Below are 9,620 nucleotides of genomic sequence, written 5' to 3' on the forward strand. Positions count from 1 at the left end.
TCTTTTTGGCTCAACAAAATAACTTTTTATATTGCCTTTCTTTCTTCTCCCTTTTCTTATGCTGGCTAAAAACAGGTGTAGTCACTAACCACTTGAGTAATTGGTGGTATCAATCAAATATGTTAATTTTCTGTGACACTAACCTGATAGGCCAATTTTGTAGAGATGGAGTTTGCATATGTGTATGTGAGTATATATATATTTTTCCATATCTGTTTCAAACTAGCTACGACTAAGGCTATTGCCAAAACGCGTCAGCTTTATTGTTCTATTGTCACTCTGATGTACCAATAAACAACACTTCAAGGATTACAGTTTTGCCGGCTCTCCTCATTACTGTTGCATTGGAGTGTGTTGGGACACATCGAGCCTCGACACCTGTGAGTGGACCTGGTGTATGGATTGAGTTGTCCTTGTAGAGAGCGCTGTTACCTTTCTTCTTTACCTAGGTCTTACCTTCTAATTCAGTGTTGGATTTCATCCCTCTTAATGTTACCCCTGTACTCCAGATCCTTAAATATAGACTACAGTAGGGTAACTAGACTTCCCCGGTTTCCGAGGACATTCCCCGGTTTGAGGATACTGTCCCCAGAGGAAGTCTGTCCCCGGTTTTGTCCCCGCTTTGCAGGGCCGGCAACATCTGGTCACCCTACTTTACATTTTCCTGGGCTGTGAAATGCCGATCCAGTGCGGTGGCAGCCCCCTCCGGTAAGTGTCTCGGATGGGGGGGGTTGGGGTGAACGCTGCAGGATTATGCAGAGAGAGTAATCTCCTGCTTAACCGGCTGTCAGATGAAGTCCCGCCTCCTGAGCCGGCTCCTATGATAGGCAGCACACTAGTGACGTCTATCATAGGAAGCGAGACTTTGTCTAAGGACAGTGGCCGTGCAGGGTGAACAGGAGATCCCCGCTCTGTATAATCTGTCTTCTCCCCTCTAGGTAAGGCTGCATTTATGGGCACTGAACAGGCTGAGCGGCTCGGCATTGAACAGGCTGTGCTGATGGGCACTGAACAGGCTGCATTGATGGGCACTGAACAGGCTGAGCTGATGAGCACTGAACACGCTGAGCTGATGGGCACTATACAGACTGAATTGATGGGCACTGAACAGGCTGCGCTGATGGGCACTGAACATGCTGCATTGATGAGCACTGAACAGGCTGAGCTGATGGGCACTGGTGAGGCTGCATTTATGGGCACTGATCAGGCTGCATGGATGGACAATGGTGAGGCTTAGCTGATGGGCACTGGTGAGGCTGCATTGATGGGCACTGATCAGGCTGCATTGATGGACAATGGTGAGGCTGAGCTGATGGGCACTGGTGAGCCTGAGCTGATGGGCACTGGTGAGGCTGCACTGATGGGCACTGGTGGGGCTGCACTGATGGGCACTGGTGAGGCCACATTGATGGGCACTGATGAGGCTGCGCTGATGGGCACTGATGAGGCTGCGCTGATGGGCACTGATGAGGCTGCGCTGATGGGCACTGATGAGGCTGTGCTGATGGGCACTGATGAGGCTGCGCTGATGGGCACTGGTGAGGCTGCGCTGATGGGCACTGGTGGGGCTGCATTGATGGGCAGTGATCAGGCTGCACTGATGGGCACTGGGGAATCTGCATTGATTGGCACTGATGAGGTTGAGATGATGGGCACTGATGAGGCTGCGCTGATGAGCACTGGTGAGTATAATACACTCTTCAAATGTGCTTTAAAATGCATGGTTTTCGGGGGCGTGGCTTGGCGCATGGAGCTGTAGGACGCACATCGCGGAAGCTCCCGGTCCTGACGATCTCCACGGGGCCCTATCTCCTATACCATCGGCCATCCAGCTCCTAAGAACGCCCTGATGGGTAAAGGAAAGCCCAGGGACCATTCAAAGCCCGCCGGTGACCGGACACAGGGCGACTTAGGGAATTTTGTGACCCGATCCTCCGCGGCGGCCTACCAGAGCCAGAAAGCCTCCAAGATGGCGGCGGTGCCTCCGTCTCCGGCCCGATCCGCACATGCAGACGCCGAACAGGTACTGCCCAGAGGCCGTTCAGTCTCCCTCACAGATCTGGAGCCTCCACTATATCACCCACACAGCCCCCAAAGCCTCTCCCAGGCCTCCCTGTGCTCTGGGGACGGCTGGGACATGGAGTCGCAGATGCGATCAATGCATGCTTACCTCCGCTCTTTACCCACTAAAACTGACTTTGAACATTATGTTTCCCCCATGGAAAAGTCATACAGGAAAGAGATTGCTGAGCTCAAGAGGGATCTAGGGACTAGAATGGAGGATGTAGAAAATACCACTGATGTATGTGCAATACTTTACAGTCCCATGAAGAGATCCTTAATACCCATACTAATATACTACAACAGCTCATGTACCACCAAGATGACATCGAAAACCGTAGCAGACGGAACAATATTAGAATCTGTGGTATACCAGAAACCATGGATCACCATGATTTACATGGAGCAGTCACTGCCATTTTCAACCAAATCCTGCAACAACCCAAAGACACCCCTATTGAGTTGGACAGAGTTCACAGAACCTCGGGCCCGAGAAGTTCTGATTCCTCCTTTATTCGGGACACGCTCTGCAGGGTGCACTTTTATAAAGTCAAGGAGGAGATCATGAAGGCAGCTAGCACACAGGACTCCATTCGGCTGAATGACACTCCAGTAATGCTGCTACCTGACCTGTCGCGCCAAACTTTGGCCATGCGGCGTGCACTTAAACCGATTACATCTGTTCTTCAGGAAAGAAAGATTAAATATCAATGGCGGCTCCCTTTTTAACTACGGGTTCATCATGAAGGCAAAACAGCCCTTTTCCGCACACTAGGAGATCTGCCAAGGTTTCTGAGCACTCTGGAGCTACCCCAGATCTCCCTGCCAGACTGGCCCCTTCCGTCTGCTACTCCGGGACTTCCATTCCACACACAATGGCAGAAAGCAAGCAAGAATAAGCGACCCAGAAGCTCCCCTCAGAAGTCTCCAGACGGCTGACTGGACTCTAGTCCCCACAAACACCACATCTTTACCTTGTCACCGTGACTATTGTTTTGTTTTGTTTTTTTGGATCTCTTTTCCCTTTCTCCCAAAGAAGGAAAGAATAGGAAAACGGTGCAAGCTGTCTACCCTTGAACCACTTTTAAGTGGTATTGATCTCCCTGGACTACCTAACTGTCCTCTACACTAACAGTGTTGCAGATCCAACACCCCCCCCTCCCCCTTTTTTTTCAAAAAAAAAAAAAAATAAAAATTTTTCTTACATCATCATTTCTGCATATGCCTTTTTATCCCCTCCCATTACTCTAATTGGATGTCTTTTTCAGGATGATCCTTTCTTATTTTTTCTCTATTGTTGTCTACATTTTTTTATGTTTTTTTTTTCTCTGGGGATAAAGCTGGGGTGGATGGGTTCTGTAATCAAGGCTTGCCCCCCCCCCCCCCCCCGTTGAAACTCGCTCTTAACTGTGAGTTAACGTACGGGAGCCTTATAGAAATGCTTCCGTGCTTTTTTGATGTGTTCGGGAGGGGATGAGGGTATACACGCTATATGTGTTAAGTTACTACTCATATGTTCTTACCAGGTTACCTTATGATAACAAATCAATGGTTATATAATGTTTCCACTAGTTATTGCTCCCCCCGTGGACCCCGGGACCGGGAGGCACTCTAGGTGCTCACCACATCCCCCCCTTAGGACTTGTAGTGCATGTTTGTGCACTTTATTGATATTAGTCTATAAGCACTTTATAGAAATGTTTCTACATGCAAATGATTACTTCGTGCTGCCACCTAGTGGCTTATTTTTATTTATTTTTTTTTTACTTCTCTTTCTCTCTTACTTTCTCCCCTTCTTCTCCTCCCTCCTCTCCTGCTTTTTCTTCTCCTCCTACCTACCCACTTATTTCATTCCCCCTTCCCCGGGCTGGATGGACCTCGGTGCTGACATTATCAACATCTATTGCTACCTCTCCTCACTCCTACTATGTCTTTACCTGAGCATCTAACCTTATCGTCCTATAACTGCAGAGGCTTCAATACCCCTGAAAAAAGAAGCCAGGTGTTATACCACTTTCATAAGGCTAAAACTAAAATCCTGCTCCTACAAGAGACACATTTTCGGGGTCCAGAGATTCCATCCCTTAAAAATCCTCATTTTCCCCAATGGTTTCACAGTACGAACCCTCAGGCAAAATCCAAAGGGGTGTCTATAGCATTTCATAAATCGTTCCACCCAGAAGTCTTAGATTCCCTGATAGACCCACTAGGGCGTTATATATTCCTCAAACTCAAATTTAATTCTTCTGTCTTTACAGTGGCTAATGTCTATGGACCAAACCAGGATCAAGGGAACTTCCTATCCAAGGTTCTAAACAAATTGCTATCATTTGGGGGTCCTTGTGTCATTTTAGGTGGCGATCTCAACATAACTCTTTATCCAGCCGTGGACACTTCTTCGGGTAAGTCAACCATGTCCCGCACGACTCTTACACACATAAAATCCCTTTTCAATTCGGCACAGCTCGTAGACATATGGAGGATACAACATCCTCTAGAGAGAGACTACAGTTGTTACTCCGTAGCAACTGTAAATCCCGCACGCGGTCCTCGTGGCGACTTAATGACAATTTACTGACTGACTCGGTGTGTGTTGCAGCGGTTGAAAAAACGATTAGTGATTTTATTACAGATCATCGCCAAGATGATACTAGCCCCCTCATTAAATGGGAAGCCCTGAAGTGTGTACTTAGAGGGACACTAATCCAGCATGGCTCTCGGTTAAAAAAAGCTAAAATGGCCGATATCTCAAGCCTCTTATCCATGATTAAAATACTTGAAGCTACACATAAGCAAGACTCAGACCCTGCAACATATACCGACCTATCTAATGCACGTAGAGACCTACTCCGTCTACTCGATGCTAACTCTCTTATAGCCAGAGACCGAGGACGTAACTGACACTACACTCTAGCTAACAAATGTGGACAACACCTCGCGAGAGTTCTCCATCCTCGTCCCCCACGCCGACCTATACCACAAATCTGTACATCTGACCAACGAAAAATTAATAACCCTAATGGCATTTCTGACGCATTTAAACAATATTACTCAAACTTATACCATCTCCACACCCCAAACGGGACGACCCCTGCTAATGACACACACCTATCCTCCATGCAGGACTACATCTCTGACACAGCTCTACCACATCTAAACCCCGAACAGACATCTGCCATGGACGACCCTCTTACAGTATCGGAATTTACTGCCGCTATCAAAAGCTTAAAAAATGGTAAATGCCCAGGCCCCGACAGGTTCTCCCCGAGATTTTATAAATCCTTTGCTCATCATTTAACCCCATTGTTAGCTAGCGCATTTAACTCTATAGACGATACCCATCTCCCCTCCAGAGACCTACTAGCAGCTAATATTTCGGTAATACCCAAACCTGGCAAAGACCCCTCTCAATGTAGCAGTTATCGCCCCATCTCACTCCTTAACCTGGATATTAAGCTCTACGCCAAAGTCCTGGCTAACCGCTTATCTCCTATCTTACCTACACTCATACATAAAGACCAGGTGGGATTTGTCCCGGGCCGAGAGGCTAGGGACAATACCACAAAAACCATTCACCTCATTTCCTATATCCGAAAACACAATCTAAAAGCTTGCCTGCTTTCGTTTGATGCCGAGAAGGCCTTTGACCGGGTCAACTGGGATTTTCTACGCCTCTCTTTGCAACAGATAGGCCTTGGCTCCACTTTTGTTTCTAGAGTCATGGCTCTATACTCACGTCCCTCGGCATCAGTCCTGGTCAACGGTTCCTCCTCCGCTTCATTCCAGATTTCAAACGGCACACGACAGGGCTGCCCCTTGTCTCCCCTCCTTTTTGTTTTGGTGATCGAACACCTGGCCCAGGCCATTAGACAGAATACATCCATAATGGGAATTCAGACACCCTCATCTGAACATAAACTTTCGCTTTATGCAGATGATTTATTAGTCTACATACAACAACCTCACACTTCTCTACCCTCACTGATGCAAGAATTCCGTAGATTTGGACAGTTTAGTAATTTCAAATTGAACATGTCTAAGACTGAGGCCTTAAACATATCATTATCTAGTACTACCCTTACCCAATTACAGACTAACTTTCCCTTCCAATGGGGTTCCAGGGGCATCTCTTATTTAGGGATTACGATTCCTGCCAATCTTTCCGATTTATATGCCTTAAATTATATACCCCTCCTAACCCGAATTAGGAAGGAATTAGAATCCTGGAACCCCTCTACACTACCCTGGTTTGGGCGTATCAATACCTTGAAAATGGACACCCTACCAAAATTACTATATTTATTTCAGACCGTTCCTATTATGGTCCCTAAACAATTTTTTATGTCTCTTCGCTCTATGTCCATACGGTTCATATGGCAAAATGGCATGTCTCGTATTCGTCACAACTTACTCACATACCCTAAATTACAAGGCGGAGTGGGCCTACCTGACTATGAGCTATACCATAGAGCTGCATTATTATCCCGGGTCCTAGAATGGTTCCTCGCCCTTTCCCCAAAGCGTCCACCATGGTGGAACAAGACCTATCCACATTGGATCTCAGGGCCTTGCTCTGGGGATATGGACGACATTTACACTTACTCTCCTCTACTTCCCCACTGACGATTGCAGCTTTACATTTTTGGTACAAGAAAGGCATACAGACTCTTCTATCCTCAGACCCTTCGCCACTCACTTCTCTATTTGACCACCCCGCACTCCCTCAAGATTCAGGTTCCAACACAATAGGCCCATATTCTCGCTCTACATGGCCAGTAGCGGGATCATTTGTAAACCCTACCTCGGGTGCACCCATCTTACCAAACACGCAAGGTAATTGGCTCACAGCCCTCCGTATATCCTCCTTTTGCTCCGACCTGTTCTCCACCTCTCAAATTCACAGACCCCTAACGGAATTCGAACAACTGTGCTCTCTTACCGAAACTCCCAGACACTTACTTTCCACCTTATACACGATACAGAATATACTGCTGCATAACCGACCCCCTTCATACACCAAGAAGTGGTCCACGGAGCTGGGAAAGGAACTTCATTCAGAGGATTGGCAAAAGTCATATTACTTTACGCATAAATCCTCGATATCCTGTTATGCCCAGGAAAAAAATTTTAAGCTTCTTGCCAGATGGAACAGGGACCCTTAATCCCTTAATAGAATTTTCCCCTCGGCCCCATCCTCCTGTTGGAGGTGTGGTTCAGAAAACGGAAGTTACCTACATATATGGTGGGACTGCTCATCCATTCAACCACTTTGGTCCCAGGTTTTTTCCATTTACAGTAGTCTTTACGATCAACCCTTGCCACCCTCACCAGAAATTGCATTACTGTCCATGCTTCCTGGTTCCATCACCTCACAGAAACGCTCCCTTTTACGCTTTTTCTTATCGGCTGCTAGACAGATCATACCCTTATTTTAGAAAACCTCCACCAGACCCCCACTTACCTTATGGGTTTCGACAATGAACGATATTATGCGTATGGAGGAGAGGTTGGCCATGGATAACGATACTTTTGATAAATTCAAAACTCTATGGCTTATCTGGATTGAATATTCTACATCAGATGCCCTGAAAACCTTATTGACCGCTTAAGGTTAGACACAAATATTCATCTTTAATACTCCTTGCATACATTATCGTACCGAGGTCTGCTCCACGCCCCCCCCCCCCTTGTATCCTATCCCTCTTTTCTTCTTTCCACCCGCTTTCCTTTTATTTCTCTTCGCTTTTCTGTACTCTAATACTACCTCATAGTCAGTGGTTATAGTCTCTCCTAGACTAATTTATACGTTTTTGTAGACAGTTCATTATTATATAATATTGCTGGTTGGCGATGTCTCCTCTTACACAAGACCTAATCAAACATTGTACAATGGAATAGAATATACTCAGTACTGTCTTTGTTATTGTTATTGATAACTGACTGCCAGTATTTCTGTATAAATATTCTTTGATATTGTTAATAAAAACATATTTGACACTAAAATGCATGGTTTTCTTTTTTATGAACAAGAAAATAAAGACGTTATGCGGTTGGGCAGGGCTGGTATAATAATGCTATGGGGCTGGTATGAAATGATTTCAAGAAATAATTTATATATCATACAATCATTCCATAAACACATACCACATACACTGCATATATAATTTGAGGAAAATTAGCTTATAAAATAGTTTACTATTTGCCAATAAAAAAAAACATGTCCCAGGATTTCATTTAAAAAATCTGGTCACCTTATGCCGCGTACACACGAGCGGACTTCTCGTCGGACTGAACTCCGAAGGACTTTTTGACGGAATTCCGACGGAGTTCCGATGAAATGGACTTGCCTACACACGATCCCACCAAAGTCCAATCGTTTTGAACGTGATGACGTACGACCGGACTAGAATAAGGAAGTTCATAGCCAATAGCCAATAGCTGCCCTTGCGTTGTTTTTGGTCCGTCGGACTAGCATACAGACGCACTGATTTTTCTATAGGAATCGAATTCGTCGGAAAGATTTGAAACTTGTTCTATTTCTAAGGTCCGTCAGATTTTTAGACAGAAAAGGTCCGATGAAGCCCACACATGATCGAATTATATGACGGATTTGTTCCGTCGGACCTTTGATGCAGAAAAGTCCGGTCGTGTGTACGCTGCATTCGACTACACGCATGGAAAAACCTTCCGCTATCTCTGATTGGGAAGATGAAATTTGCTTAAGAGGAAATTTCTGCTAATTTTTCTAAATATTGTTAGGAATTCCCCTGTTTGGATCCCCCGGAATATTTTCCACAGTATAGACTGTCTATTTTCAACCTTTTTGTGGAGCTCACCACCTGGCTGCAATAAATAAATTGTAAATACCATTTGGTGGGGAGTAGTGATTTTAATAATGCTTATGGTGAATCATTAAACATGATGCCTAGTGCATTAGATGGCTGAAGATCCAGTTTTAACACCATCAGTGAACAACAGTGGTCAATGGTGTGTGCCATAACATTTTTATGACAGTTTTGATCACCCAGAAGCAGAATACATATATACAATATTTAAAGCGTAACTCCACTTTTGTTGAGAAAAAAACATTCCCCTCTGGGTGATCTATGTACATTGCAAGGATTTTAACAAACTTTGTATCAGATTCCTACCTTTTGCTATTCTGAAGAAATCCCTGTTTGTTCCTCTGTGCCCATGTGCAGAAGTGAGTCTAATGGGAGTGGTTTCATAACTATCAATCAGCTGCTGCACATACAGGACACTAATGAGGAAAGCTGCTAGGCCTGCATCCCTTTAGATAGATGTGTTCCTATTGGGAGTATCTCACCAAAAATGAATTTTTTGTTTCAGGAGATGCCTGATATCTGACTTGTATCATAGTGCAGACCTCTGAGAAAATCGGTGAACAAATCACACAAGCAGGAAATGATGTTGCTGAGGGCCATTCTGTACACATTATACAGAACACCTCCAGGTAGCCATATTGGATTGCATTTTCAGAAAATTACAGCAGCTGCAAATTGAAAGGGAAAGGTCATTGTTCATAGCATTCGATTACA

This window comes from Aquarana catesbeiana, linkage group LG04 (genome assembly GCF_042186555.1).
Source record: "Aquarana catesbeiana isolate 2022-GZ linkage group LG04, ASM4218655v1, whole genome shotgun sequence".
Lineage (NCBI taxonomy): Eukaryota > Metazoa > Chordata > Amphibia > Anura > Ranidae > Aquarana > Aquarana catesbeiana.